Here is a 15,348-nt window from a genome sequence, read left to right on the forward strand (position 1 = left end):
TATGCTGTAGATGCTCAGTTATGAATATGCAGATATGTTCTGCCCAACGTGACAACTCAGTTTCACTGTCCACCCACACACACAGGATGCCCATGGACACATACACATTCGCAGAGCTCCACGGGGGGAAGAGTGGGCTCTCACTGAGGCTCTCCAGACTCCAGAATTGTTGGCAGTAGCAGGGACAGCACAGGCCACTAACTTGTGTCTTCTCTCGTATTTTTTTTCGTTCTGTCACTAGTCAAGTGTTGCTGTGCTGCTTCTGTACGATGCTAACATTTGCTGGAAATTTGTGTGAATCATAGTCTGAGTTGGTGTTTGCGTGCATTTGATGCTGTTGACAGAGTGAGTCATCTGGGACTTTTCACAGTTATTGCTCAGATAAATTGAACAATTTGGGATTGCCAGCTTGGACGACTATATATGCTTGTAAAGGTGTGCAAGAAAAACTCCCAAACATAACAGAAGTGTTCAAGATATTTCAGAGTTGAAGAAAAAGAGGGAAAAAAGGAGGGACCAGTTTGCTCTGGGAGCCCCTTAACTGGAAAATGCCATCTGTTGTCTGCTCTATCCAGTATTAACTGTATTAAATAATCCATGTGGCCGGATGATCATCAGGATTGTCCCAAGTGCTAATGAATATGGGAATTGTGGAATTTGGCCAGTTACGTAGGTATACTGCAGAGATCCTACAAAGAAAGATTTATGCGTGCATTTCAACCTATAGACTGTATTTAGATGATGAATGTTGTCATTGTAGTGTCACTTATTGGCTTGTTGAAGCCTCCCCTTTAAGTTTATGATTGTCACCCTGCTGGTTGTATGGACCCATATTTATGTCAGGTGCTAACTTATCTGTTAATGTCAGCAAGCTTTGGTTAGCAGGTTGTAAAATCATGTAGACATGCTAATTTCCTCTCTGGGCATTTTATCATGCAAATCTAGCTGATGTTCAGACTCGAGTGGCTGTTCAAGAGACTGCAGTTTTTAGCCTTGCTGCCACTTTGTTACCTTTACCTTTAAAAACCACCGCCAACAAAAGCAGTTACCTACCTAATTTATGCACGCTCATTTTATTTCATCTCATTGTGAGCAGCCATGTTGTGTTTTTCCATTGTTCAGATAATTAACTGTTGTTCAGGAGAAGTGCTCATGTTGTAGTGAGCACTTCTCCTCCACTCACCTCTTTTTCACTCTCCTCTACTGCACGTCATAAACTTTATTGCTTCTCCCTTGCATGGTTTGCGCTTTATTCACATTGTTGTTCATGATCTGTCTCTGCCTCTCTTTTATATTTTCTCTTCTAATTTCCTCTCTCATCCCACTGCTAGTCCCAGCAGATAACTGCCCCCCTCTGACCCTGGTACTGCCAGAGGTTTAATGGGGGTTCTTCCTAGTCTTCTTAGTCATTTCTTAGTCATCTTAGGATCACCGGATCACTCATTTCTGTCTCTTTCGCTAGTACCATAGTGGTGTTCTGTGCTATATAAATATAACAGAACAGAGTGTGTTTAGGTTCCGGTGGCACATCTTGGACTGATGCATGTATAGAAACCGTACATGCTATCACGCTATTACCAAAGTCGTTTAGATCTTTTTGGTGTTTTGGGGAGGGGTGTCATCCTCTGCCAGAAGGATCACCTCAAGTGTTAAAAGTTTCGTGCATGCAGGCATGCACTCATGATAGAGTTGACACATGGCAAAAAACATCCCACCTGCAGTTGAGCGGACCACCTGCATGTCTGTGTGGGAAGTAACAAATCGATTGATGCTGGAAACAGGTTGGAGAAGTTCATTGTTGCAAATGTGTATGTTCACAAGCCACAAGCAACTGACTGCAGAGGTGCATATAATGTTTGATTATTTTAAAGGAGGAGGATTTTGTGTGCGTGTGCATTGCCTGTTACCATGGGGTTTACACTGATCTGTCCTCCTGTCAGAATCCACACTTCCTGTTTTGTGAGCAAGCAGGGGGGAGGGGGGAGTACTGACAGCTGTGTGTGTGCACTTTTGGATGGCTCTTCTCTTTGAGGACCAGTCGGAGTTTTAGAGCTTGGGAGCGGAGACAGCTTGACTCACCCTCACTTTTGGGAATTTCAATAAAGGTTTGTTGGAGTTTTAGGGTTCAGCTTAGAATCAGGTGTAGGTTAGAGTCGCAATCAGGAAATTGATTGATTGACTATTCAAGTTCATAACGGGGCTCGTAAGGGGCTCAGGAATGCATTGTGCCAGTCAAGGTCCTCACAGTGATAGAAATATACAAATATATGTGTGTGTTTGTGTGCTCCGTCGTATGCAGCAGGTGGAGCTCTGGTTCCAGTGCTGGATGTCACACGTAAGCCTGCATCTCTTTGAGTGAACACACTAAGAGAATTTACCCTCAATGAAGTAAAATCCGTTTTTTGGGTAAAGAGGACACGTGTGTTGGTTAAAACAACACAACTGACCTAACATGTTACAAAACAATTGTGCTTGTGTGTAGGAGGGAGGCACTGAGGAACTTACCTGTTTCTCAATTACACAGACTTCAGAAAAACAAACTGTTTTCTCAACATTTTATGAGAAAAGACTCACCTGGAGGTTTAAACCTGAAATTTGCAAGAGAGTCCTGAAACGACAAAATATTAATGTGACATGCTTTTTCATTAGTTGGAGAAACTGGAGCTCCTGGAGAAAGCCTTGCAAGCACAGAGAGAACATGCAACCTCCACACATGGAGCTGCAATGTTACCTCTTGCTGTGAGGAAAAAGTGCTAGCCACTGAACCCCTGCTCTTGTTCTGTGGCCATGTCAGTGTCAAACGGGTCTTCGTGTTATCCACACTGAGCGCATGATGTCGAGATCAGGGTTCTGTGTCCTGTTGCTATGTTTCTGAACAGAATTTGGAAACCATCCTTTCTTTTAGTTCAGGCCAGAGTTTAGGAAATGCAAGCATTTGCATATATTGCCACACATTTCTTGCTGCGAAGTTATACTGTTTAATTAACTCTATTTAATTACTGAGATCTAAAGCAATTATGGCAATATGTAAAACTAACAAGCGAAAATTACTCAAGTTATTCATGTTAATATGCGACAATAGGTAGACAGATCGGAGATAGATCAAACTTCCTCTCCACTCTCTCTCCATTATAATCATCTTTTCTGTGCTCTCCTCATTAGTTTCCATGGTAACGGAGTGTTGCTGAGCTGGTCGTCAGGCTGCCCACTCAGCCCGCACGGCTTTCAAATACACACACACATGACACACACACTTATGTAGTACACAAACTCATTCACCTACAGATACTTATACACACACACACACACACACACACACATATGTATATATATATATATATATATATATATATATATGTCAGTGACACAGTTACATATAGAAGAACAAACACTGTGTTACATTCATACTAAGAACACAAATAGTAGATCTTCAGTAATCAAATGCTTGCAGGTATGCAGGTCCCCAACATGCACTCAGACACATACATATTCCAATTAATATGATCTTCAAAAGAAAAGGAATCCAAGAACGCTCACATATACAAAACTTGTGCTGGTGTACTGTGTATCAGTTAGCTAGCCCACTCAGAGCGCTGCAGAGACAAAGACAGAAACAGAAATACCAAAGTAGGTTAGAGCAAAGCATTCTGGGATAGCAGGATACCCCCTGGGCTTCTGCAAGAGGCTCTCTTTCTTTCTCCTTCTTACTGCTTCTAGCTCTGACTGACTCTCTGTTCTTTCCTTTCCTTTTTCTCCCACATGTTTTACTTCTTGCTCTATTTCTTCTCTTTTGCGGTCTTACTTCTCATTCACCTCATTTCTTTGTGTTTCTGCTGTTTGACTTGCTTTTGTCTGTCTTCATGAAGTTGTGTGTGTATGCACGAGTGTGAGATGAACATATCTTAATGACAGAAGTAAAAACAGATGTACTGAGTTGAATAAATATATTTTATCAGGTATTTTTATTACATTTTTGATTGGCTATTATTTCTATGACTGTATTATAGTGAGATTAGTGTTCCACTTTCGACCACTACTCGGAGTCGAGACAAACATATCGCTCTGTGTGATGGAAGGTACAAAGCCGATGCACACATAAGTGTTGAAACTCTAATATTTCATGATTGGGAACTTCCTAAAAACAAAGTTTGCTACTTTCTAATTTTGAGTTATTTTTTTTTAAATAGAAGGATCTACACAAGATGGCAGGGTACACAAGACTGGGCCTCATTTCTTAGAAGTATGATTGTGAAAATCTAATTTGCAAACCTTGTTAAGCTGACAAGGTCGTTCCAAAAAATCTAATTGCTGAAGATGTTTGTAGAAGTAGTCATAATTTACTAGTTTTGGAAGCAGTGAGGGTGTTAACAGGTCAAAAAACGAGCAACTAAAACTGTTAAAACTGTTTAGGCTCTTTTTTATATATGGACACCAACGTTTTTGGTAATTAGTGTGTAATGGACAATGCAAGACAATTAATCTTAGAACTGCAGCACAATACAGTTATTCTGACCAAATGCTTGAATACAAGTCATGAAGAAAAGAACAAGGTTGGCACATAAATCAAAGTTGATTGTTAAAAGCTGATTTCCACATATAAACTTCTATTATAAAGGGCTAATTTTCTGACCCTTTCTTTGGATACTCGGGAACAAGGAGAGCCGAACTGTCATCTGATCACTACGTGGTGGTGAGTTGGATCGGATGGCTGAAAGGCCTGGCACACCCAAAACTACAGTGAGTTTGAGCGGTAGTTAGTGTGTCTGGCAGAGTCCTGGAGATCTTCAACAGCAGTTTCCACACCAGATGGTAAAAAATGACGGTAAAGTGAGCTGTCAAGCTAACAAGGAATCTTTTCTTATTTAGCTTGTGGGACTCTGAAGGCAGCTGACATGTACCAGCAAGCCAAGGAAAGTGCTGATTTGGCAAATGTTGAACAAAAAACCTGGGTATAGTAGGAGTTTGGTGAGGCTGTAAAACAAGGCTTTGGATCAGCCTCAAAGAGATTTTGGCAAACACTCAAGAAGACTGAGGAAGGGGAGTGCTGTTGGTGTTGCGGTTGCTGAGCGCAACTTTGATTTGGCAGGCTGGGTTGTTTGTTCCCCTTTTTAAAAATGCGAATTAAAGGGTATGCTGCAGTTTCACACTTGGCACTGCTGGCTAGGTCTGTACAAGAATACTGAAGATGAGGGTCCTCCATGGACAGTCTCAAGACAACGCAGTATTACGCAAAACATGTAACACACAGTACGTCCACTGTGTCTATTTCACACTTTGCCTCCCCAAAGCATGATATGGACACGCATGCAGAAGTTGCAGTAACAGCAGAGATATTTTATTTCAAGCGACATGAAAATAACCACAAGAAAGCGTTTTAAGAGACATTATTATTAACACGTTTATATGTAAATACATATTAGCCACCTAGCTTAACCCTTGTATGGTGTTCGGGTCTGTGAGACCCGTGTTCAGTTTTTTTCAAAAGAAAAATTAAACAATTAATTATTTTTTCACGTGTAAATGTGTTGTGTCTTTCCACTCACTCCACTTGATTATAACTGATTTATTTATAACATTTTATATAAAAGAAAAACGAGAAGCACATTAATTCATAAATGTGATCTAACAAAGGTAAAGGGAAAAAATTAACCATGTTTGCTGTTCATATGTCTTGTAATTGGGATGAAGTAAACATCTGTTGAGTAATTTAACATAAAATTGTTTGATAGTGTTAATTTGGAAAGCCAAAACTCTAGCGGGTCCACCAGACCCATGAACACTGGCTGAGTAACAAAAATACGAACACCACACAAGGGTTAATTGCTGCTCGCATAGAAGGACCCTGGAATGTACTTCAGGCTTTCCTTGGTCACTACAAATTTCTTTGCTTTAAATATGTTATCTCCCCCAACTGGTACTGCAACCTCTGCATGCGTGTCCGTTTTGACGCTTTGGAGAGGCAAATGTGAAATGAACACGGTGGACGGGCGTGTGTATTACATGCTTTGCCCGTGATATCGTTATGGTAATACTCTCGGTGTACCAAACAATATAAGTTCCTGCCACCAGCCACAGGCAGCCATAGGTGTGTAATGTAGCAACGGATGCCTCTTATTTGAGGCATTTCAGATATTTCCTGGTAGCTCAAGGATCGAAGCAGGTTTTAGTCATAAATGCTGACTGCTGTTTGTTGCTGTGTTCACTGAGGTGTATTATGACCTGATGGCTTTTCATAATTTAGTGCGTGTTTTGCTTGTTTCTGTGCATCTTAATAAAGATTCACTCTGAGTCTTATCTTTAAAATCTGTCTCTATTTCCTTCCTAAAATGACCTTGATCTGTTGTATTTGCGATGATGATGATGATCTCTGTTTTTAGATGGGTGTTTTTAAAGTAATTTCTGTGACTAATGAAATGAGTTTGGGCACGCTTTTGGTTCTTAGAAACTTAGACAGGAAAGATGTTTTGCCTAATTAAAGTCGAGTGATGATTCTGTTATTCAACTTTATTTGCCTTCACCACCATTAGCATGTGTCGGCATATATCAACATTTAGCAGGAACTTATTAAAGGGACATAAATCCCACCTGTCACTTCCTGGTAGCACAGCATTCAGAAACAAAAGAAAACATAGTTAACTTTGCACCTTAAATAATCCTGTTGTAAACATTGAATCATCCGTACATTTACAAATTGCACTTCGCCTCTTGGTTCAGTCACTTAATTTCAGTCATTTGGCCCTTTTCTTTCTTTGTTTTAATTAACATATTGCTTGAAAAAAATGAGAGAAGAAAACAAAGTGATGGCCTGAGAGAGAGGAAAGATGGAAAAGGGAGAAAGGAGGAAAAAAGGGGGGGCTGGCAAATCTGTTATGGAAATCCAGAGAGTAGTTGAAGTCTTGCTGGCTTGGTCCCCAGTGTTTGACTGTGCCCACTATAACACTTTGAATTGCAATGAAAGTCTTCAGGGACTTTTTTCTCTGGCTAAAGGAGGCTTAATTGGTACCAGCTTTTATTGTTGTAGGCCATTGATAAACAATACTCCCACCCCCCGGCTATAAAGCAACTCGTCACATTGTTTACTGTATATTTGCAGATGAACCAGGATACTTACACATATGTGTGTGTGTGTGTGTGTGTGTGTGTGTGTGTGTGTGTGTGTGTGTGTGTGTGTGCATTAGATGGTCAGTAATGCCAGAAGCTGACAATAAAAGATACCAGGTTCAACTTCAGAGATGAAAGGTACAACTGAGGGTGATGTGAAAAAAGAGCAAAGAAAAGAAGTAAAAGGGTGAAGATGAAGAGGAAAGGTAGTTAAGGAGACAGGAGGTGCCACAAAGAAGTCAAACAAAAAAAAATATGGGATGAGAGCAGAACAAAAGGAGAGATGAAAGAAGACTAGAAGAAAGAAGAAAGTGGGGGAGGTGGGAAGTGAGGAAAGGAAATGGCAGGTGAGAGAAGGAAAGGCGGAAAGGCACATGCAGAGGACAGAAGTTTCAGGAAATAAAGACATGAAAGGAAAAGACAAAGTGATGAGGGAGAGAAAAGTGAACAGGAGAAGAAGAAATAGGACATGAAAGGAAATGAAAATACAAATACGTAAAGAAGAAAAAGAGCAACATGGAAGAAATGGGAAGGAAAGATATGAGAGTGGAGGAATCACAGGGAATATGGGAACATTGTGAGTTTCACCGCCTCGGGCAAAACTCTCCATGCATCCCTCCTCACGTGCCTCTTTGCCCACCCTCTTCCTCCTCCTTTTGTCTTCCTCATGTCTCCGCCTTTCTTCACTCCACCTCTTCCCCCAGCTCCCACATGCATGCAGATGATGGCATGTAAGGATTGTTGCCCCTCTGTGTCTCCTCGTCTCATTTTATCAGCACACTAAAGCCACACAGGCCTCACATTTATGTGTGTCAGGGTCTTTATGTAGATCGTGTTGTCATTCGTGCGCGTGGATCCCTTTCTCTGTGTGAGCGTCCCAGAAAAGACCGACCTCGGGGAGTTATGCTCCACTTTCCCTCCTTTATTAATTCACCCTTCGCTCTCACTCTTGTTTGCCAGGCTGGACGGCGTGGAGGGAGAGAGAGAGAGAAGGAGGGCGTAAGAGAAAAAGGCAGGACAAACAGAACAAGTTCAAATCAGAGCCGAGACAGACAGTAAACACTCGCTTATTCGGTTCCCTGGCACTTGTATTTTTAGTAGAGATAAAAACATTAATGCAAGTTGTACTTTGCTTCTGAAAATATGACACTGAACATTTTCGTTCTTTTAAAAGCAACCCATTTTCACCATCAACAATCGTTACACAAATCCTTGGAAAACTGCAGGTCTTTGTCCAACAGGAGGCAGTGGATTTGTTTTCTTTTTTTTCATTCCACAGATAAGAACAGGGTGAAGCAGCCAACAGACTGTGGGTGGGCAGGGGAGTCAGCACTGGAAAGAAAAAGACTGTATGAGCTTTTCAGTACTGATGGTGAAAACCACTGAATAGTTTCCTTCCATTTTTTTTGTCTGTGCACCCATTTGTTCAGTGTAAAATCTCCACTCCAGAGGTTGATGACAGTTTTGCAAATGCTGCCATAGACTGCTGAATTAAAGTTCTCATCCAAAGAAAAAGCTTGGCCCACTGGAGCCAGTTGTACATTCTTTGTTTTGTTTGATAGCCAGGCAAAGCTTGTGGTTTGTTCGGGAAATCAGTTACTAACGAGCCACAACCTGTCTCTTTGTGTTAGCCCTGCAGTTGGCTGGCACCCTGTCCAGAGTGTACCTCACCTCTCAGCCCAATGTCAGCCGAGATAGGTCCATTCTCCACATGACCCTGAATGGGATAAGTCATTTAGGAGATGAGATTTGTTGACATCACAAAACATTATTTATATCAAAGCCTCCTTAATGTAAAGTCGGCATTGTAAGACACAGTTGGAAAGCAATCATATAATCCTTGCATTAAGAATGGGCTGAATGGATATCACTGTGGAATAAAAACCAATTAAAAAAAAGTTTTTAAAAAAATCAAGACAAGACAAGGGCTAGCCCATGCTTGTTGCAACATGGAAGTGGCATAAAAGAATGCCAGAAAACACAAAAATTGATCGATTGCATTGATATCCAACCTGAAATCCCAGCATTAAAAACTGCCATGACCCTTAAAATGCTTATTCTTGACACTAGTGGTACATTCAAAAGGAGACTGCTGCTCAAAGAAAGACGAATGATCTGAGAATTTCACATTTCTACTCCTTTTTTGCAATGGTTACATTAATGCCTACTACCACCAGCAGAAATAAAAAATGATATTTGTTAATAATTGAAAGGTTTGATTTTTTTAAAGATTCCATCAAGATGTTGCATGTGAAGGACTTGCAAACTTTATGCAACTGTTTCAGCAAACATCATATATATACTTGAAATGTTATCACAAGCCCCTGAATTCATCACAAAAAACCACTCTGTGCCAAAGAATGACCAAAGCTCTTGCTGGGTGACCATGTATCGCTTAAAGTACCAGCTGATGCAATTTTGCATTACTCTCTTTGCAAGTCAAAAGTATCTGATGCAACCTGTAAGAAGTGTTGCCTTCTACTTTTGTTGCGTTCCGATGCAGACGACACTTCTAATTTTAAAGCAGAGTGCACTTTCTTTGAACTTTAAACTAGCTCTAAGTGCTTAAACTCATGTGATGCTGTTGAACTTCTATTATGCATTAATAAACACGGTAATATAAATGAACCAAAACAACACTATACTGATCACACACTGATCAGTCACACAATGAAGAATGCCGATAATGTGTGACTGATAAAATCAATCATAAAATATTGAGTAGACTGCCATAATAGCTCCAAAACAGCTCTGACCATGGACATTTGATATCTGAGGTTATCATTTGGCCTCCCTGAGATGAGAATCCTGGAGATACACCATTAGATTAGGATTTGAAAGTTGGAGACTTGTACCTCGAGCCATTACTGAGCAGTTTTTTTGCTGTCGAAGGGCACATTGTCCTACAGGGTCAACCAAATGCTGTTGGGGAATGTAGATGTCAGTGTGTGCTTTGTTTACATTATTGTAGGTGATACATTACTTTTAGATAAATGCCAAAAGAAGGCTTGAGTTGAGGCTGATCTGTATACTTGAAATTCAATCAAGTCTCAATGTTATCAAGTCTTTAAGTGATAACATATGAACCATGCTTCTGGGTCCAAACTACTCTGAGTTTATTAAGGCTGTTGTGCTTTTAAGATGTTGTAATGCTTTGTATCTTGTTCTGTTTAATCTGAACAAGCCCCTAAAAAATGCAGTGATCACTGTCGGCCTCTCTGTTTTTTTATTACCACTATTCATTTTAAAGCTCAGTTTTTAAAACATTACGATGTAAATACATGCAGCAGTATATTAATGACTAACCTCATATTCGGATGGATTATCTCAGTTGTTCTCCTGACTGAAGTTTGGTCCGTTTACAGCATCCTGCCATGCGATTGCATTTGTCCCTAACCATCGGGAACTCTCACGTTAACTTTTATCAAGCGGAAAAAAGCAAGTGTTCACCTTCCAGTGTGTGTGTTTATATTATGCTAACAAAGGTGTGTCACTAGGGCCGACCGTGGCTCAGGGGGTTGGGAAGCGCATCTGTAACCGGAAGGTCGCCGGTTCGATCCGCGGCGAGCCCTCTCTGTCCTGGTCGTTGTGTCCTTGGGCAAGACACTTTACCCTGCCGCCTACTGGTGTTGGCCAGAGGGGCCAATGGCGCGATATGGCAGCCTCGCTTCAGTTGTCAGTATGGGGCAGACTGACTGCAGCTGTGGCTACAACCGTAGCTTGCCTCCACCAGTGTGTGAATGCGAGAGTGAATGAATAGTGGCATTGTAAAGCGCTTTGGGTGCCTTGAAAAGCGCTATATAAATCATTACTAGCACATCACGTAGCACATCATTATATACCAGCTAGTTCAACTTCAGTAATCCTCACTGCTGTTTAGTTTTCTGTTTTCATTTATGTTGGAAGTCCCTCAGTCCCTCATGGTATATTATGTTTAGGTGGAAACTAGCGAGCTAACTTCCTGCTCATTTTCTAACTAACGCCATTAAATTTCATAAATTCTGTTTTCATGGATGCCTGGATTTTAAATATATTGGACCCGGAAACGGCGAATGACATCAGACTTAAAGACCAGATAGTTGGAAATCTTTAAAGATGTTTTTTTTGGTATATATAGCCTCTTAAACTAATATTTGGCATATCTCAGCATAGTATGCAGTGCATACAAAAACAAATCTGAGGAAGCTGATGGAGGTCAAAAGAAGATGTGGCGGGACTCAAAAACTACAGCAATCTACAGCAGAAAAAAAAGCAAAGATAAAATGGAACGAAAAGGAATCTAACATCCAAAGAAGACCTTTGAATGTCCTTCAAGAATCCTGGACTGTTTCTAAAAACTGCTACAATAAAGCTTGCCTAAGAGAGTTCAAGCTTTGTTGAATAATAAAGATAATCATACCTAATATTGACTTGTTGACTAGTTTTATAGCTGGTATTTCCATATATGTTTGCACATTTCAGTAAATCACTGCACATATTTCCCATTTCCTAGCAAAATGAGGGTGGCTCAAGACTTCGTGCGCATTCATGTAATATTTGATGTGATTTGTGTTTTTCAGTAAGCAGCAAGGAGATATCTGTGTGAATCATGTCAAAAGTTGATTGATTGATTGATTTATTTTTTTATGGATTTATAAGTTTGTACATGGCTATTCATGCTTTATTATTGCCAATGACCAATTTCCTGGGGAAACCTTTAGTTTTGTTGCTTTAAGCATCTGAACCCATCTTAATCTACTGACAGGGGAACTTGTTGAATGACTACTTTGGTACCTGAACTTGGCTAAATTGAAATGTTGATATTGTATGCCTGTTATACCTATCACACAAGATTCCCAAAAAGGTCCAGAGAAGGAGAAAATAATCTGTAGAATAAAGTGAAAAGTTTCACCAGTAATTTAAAAATATTTAGTTGATAATTGAAGCTCTCAAACATCAGCATGCTTTAGACAGTACAGCCACAGTAGTCACAATACAGAAAGGGGAGTACGCCAAATGCAATATAACCCTGCAGAACTGTTTGTATTTGGAGATTTTATTTAAGATGATTGAAAAAGAGAGGACAGTTCTACAGTGAGACTGCATTGTCTCTAGATGGGACGCTACATTTCTGTCAATATACAGTACAGCTGTGTTTGTGTGTGCTGGTATCTGAGCTAACCTACTCTGTCTCTAATTATAATCATACGTTTGACACAGCCTTTGTCTCCAGAACAGACCTCACAATCACTCATTCTTTATTCCCATGGTAACAAGCATCCCCATTATTGGATGTCATTTGCATTACTTGGACAGACAAATTGACCCACAGACAGACTGCCTCTGTTGCTGCTCTCTCATTGGTTAAATGTACTTCACTACCAATGGAAATTTTAATTTTACTTTGCTTAGCAATAATAACAGTTCACTTGTGATAATGAAGTGAGTTTGTACCATATTGAGGGGGCAGTGGCTGGGGCCATGTACCGTAAAATCTTGGTAGAGCACCTCTTTCCCTCAGCCTAAACATGAGTCGGGGATAGATCGTCCACCATGACAGTGACCCAAGACATACCATCAAGCCACCAAATGAGTGGCTAGAGAAGAAGCACATTAAGGTCATGGAGTGGCCTAGCTAGTCTTCAGACATCAGTACTATAGAAAGTCTGCAGAGGAAGCTAAATGGTAAATGGCCTGTATTTATATAGCGCTTTTACCCTAAGGACCCCAAAGCGCTTTACATATCCAGTCATCCACCCATTCACACACTGGTGATGGCAAGCTACATTGTAGCCACAGCCACCCTGGGGCGCACTGACAGAGCCGAGGCTGCCGGACACTGGCGCCACCGGGCCCTCTGACCACCACCAGTAGGCAATGGGTGAGGTGTCTTACCCAAGGACACAACGACCGAGACTGTCCGAGCCGGGGCTCGAACCGGCAACCTTCCGATTACAAGGTGAACTCCCAACTCTTGAGCCACGATCGCCCCAAGCTAAAGCTTAAAGTTGCCAAGCAGCAGCCAAGAAACCCAAAGGATTTGGGCCAAAAATGGCTCCTGAGACGTGTGCAAACCTAGTGACCACCAACAACAAACAGCTTTACCATGTGCTTACCAACAAGGGTTTATCCACCAAGTTCTAAGTCATGTTTTGCTTGGGGATAAAATACTTATTTCACTCAATGACACGCCAACCAGTTATGACTTTTGTTGATTTTTGCTCTCTCTCCATAAAATTAAGAGACTGTTCATTTCTTTGTGAGTTAGCCAACCTACAAATTCAGCAAACGATCAAATAATTATTTCCCCCACTGTAATCTTCATTAGTTTTGCATTATGGATTTAATGTATCTTTCATGTGACACGTTTTTAAAATATAGCAAGAAAGAGTGTTCAAAATATGTTTGTTTGTGTGGAGCAGTAGAGTCCATGAACTCATGAACGATTTAAATATATAAATTTCGGTAACAGCAGCACAGAAAATCAGAGGCATGTTGTACAATTTGGCTCAAAGTTGAATTTAACTGACATTTGCGATTTTTATGTAAAGCTGGCGATGGAAAGAAGAGAACCTTTGAAAGCTCACGGTCTAATAGCATAATATAAAGCCTGAAAAACAGATGATACGGCAACTTGGACCACAATGACATTCATAGCATTTAGATAAACTATGTTTACATCTATTGTGGCTGGGTAATTGGGGTCTGTATGCTCAATAGCAGAAAGAATATTATATCCTAAGAAGTATGCAAACAGAAGGCTCATGAAAGAAATCAAAAGCTACAGGAGCAGAAAAAAAACATCAGTATTTATAACCCTTCATTTCAGTCTTTACTTAAGACTGCTGTTGTCTTCCATCAGTGCCACAACACTCACTTTGTTATACCAGAGATCTGACAAAACACCATCCCAGCATTGTCACATTGAGATTTTATGCGCAGCCTAAATGATTGTGTTAATGTAGATAAAAGATCCACTATGTTTTTTAAGTGACAACTGAAATAGCATTTTGAGTTAGAGCAAACACAAAGTGTACCATAGATCCGTGTCATTCAGGGGGTTTTAAATAATATATGATATTAAAATTCAGTATATTATTTTATTGAATATAATACATTATTTGTGTTTTTTATTGTAATTGTGGCATTTTTCATACACATATAGAAGAAAATCTTTTCTCTATGTAATACAAAGGTTGCAATGTGGTAAAGAAACAGTTTTACTTTATCATTGTTGGGTTTTTCTTCATTTTTTGTTTTTAATCCACTTTCAGGACTTGAGTATGACAAATGAGATAATACTACATAGGCAAATATTAGCAGCTTGTTATACAAACAAATTGTTATTTAAAACATAAGAACACAGTATATAAATGATGTGTCATGTAAAGATAGTGCATATACTTTTAAATACTGATAAAATAAGCTAACAACAGTTATTATTTTTGTCATTTTTGCTAATTAAATCCAAGATAATGGCTTCAGCTGCTTCTGTCTGCCTAGGTCTGACATTTTTTAAATACTTTTTCAAAAACTTCTAAGAATGTAGGCGATAAATCTGCAATTTTTTATCATTAATTTAAAACATTGTGTTGTGGTACACATGTCCATCCCTGCTTGATTCATTCTCTCTACAGCGCACACTGGTGCAGGCTTGATAATTTGGTACTATGAGGCGTCCTGGTTTAAATGTGGCCACCTTCATCTGGCCACTGTCATCTTTGACTTTGAGGGTCCAACTGTGGACTCTTGGACTGAAATCTGTTGGAAACTCTTGGTCATATCCAATGACCATATTCTCACATAAAAGCTTTGTCATTTTTTAAAAGATCCAAGTGGTCCTAACATTATTTCTAGGGAGCGATATAAAAATAGCAGCTGAAGGTGATCCTGAAATGAATGAGATGATGACATTGAAGGGGAAATTAGCAAAAGTTAAACTTTAAAGAAAATAACATTTGTATTTGTTGATTCCCCAAACTTTTTGAATTAATTAGAGCATGACTGTCATGTTTCAGCCAGGATCCTCTTATTTGTGTGCCCATAGAGCATGAGCATTGCTGTGGTCTGTGGAGAGCATGTTTATTATAGACTTAAATTCAATAAGCAAGCTGATTTCCTGTTGGTCCTCTGATCGTTTGTGTTTGTGTGGGTCAGAATAAGGGGTCATCTACGCTTTATGGGCCAATATGAGCTGTAGTGGAACATATGACCATGACATTAAAATTGTTGTGTTGCCCAACACTGCCCCTGGAGGTTGCATTTGGC

General features: G+C 40.0%; 1 protein-coding gene across 1 annotated transcript in view; it reads left to right on the forward strand.

Annotated features, from left to right (window-relative positions):
• Nucleotides 1-15,348, forward strand: part of lrrc7 (leucine rich repeat containing 7) — a 149,093-nt gene that overhangs the window by 12,546 nt on the left and 121,199 nt on the right. The gene's annotated exons all lie outside the window — the stretch shown is intronic.

Source organism: Maylandia zebra, linkage group LG17 (genome assembly GCF_041146795.1).
Source record: "Maylandia zebra isolate NMK-2024a linkage group LG17, Mzebra_GT3a, whole genome shotgun sequence".
Classification (NCBI taxonomy): domain Eukaryota; kingdom Metazoa; phylum Chordata; class Actinopteri; order Cichliformes; family Cichlidae; genus Maylandia; species Maylandia zebra.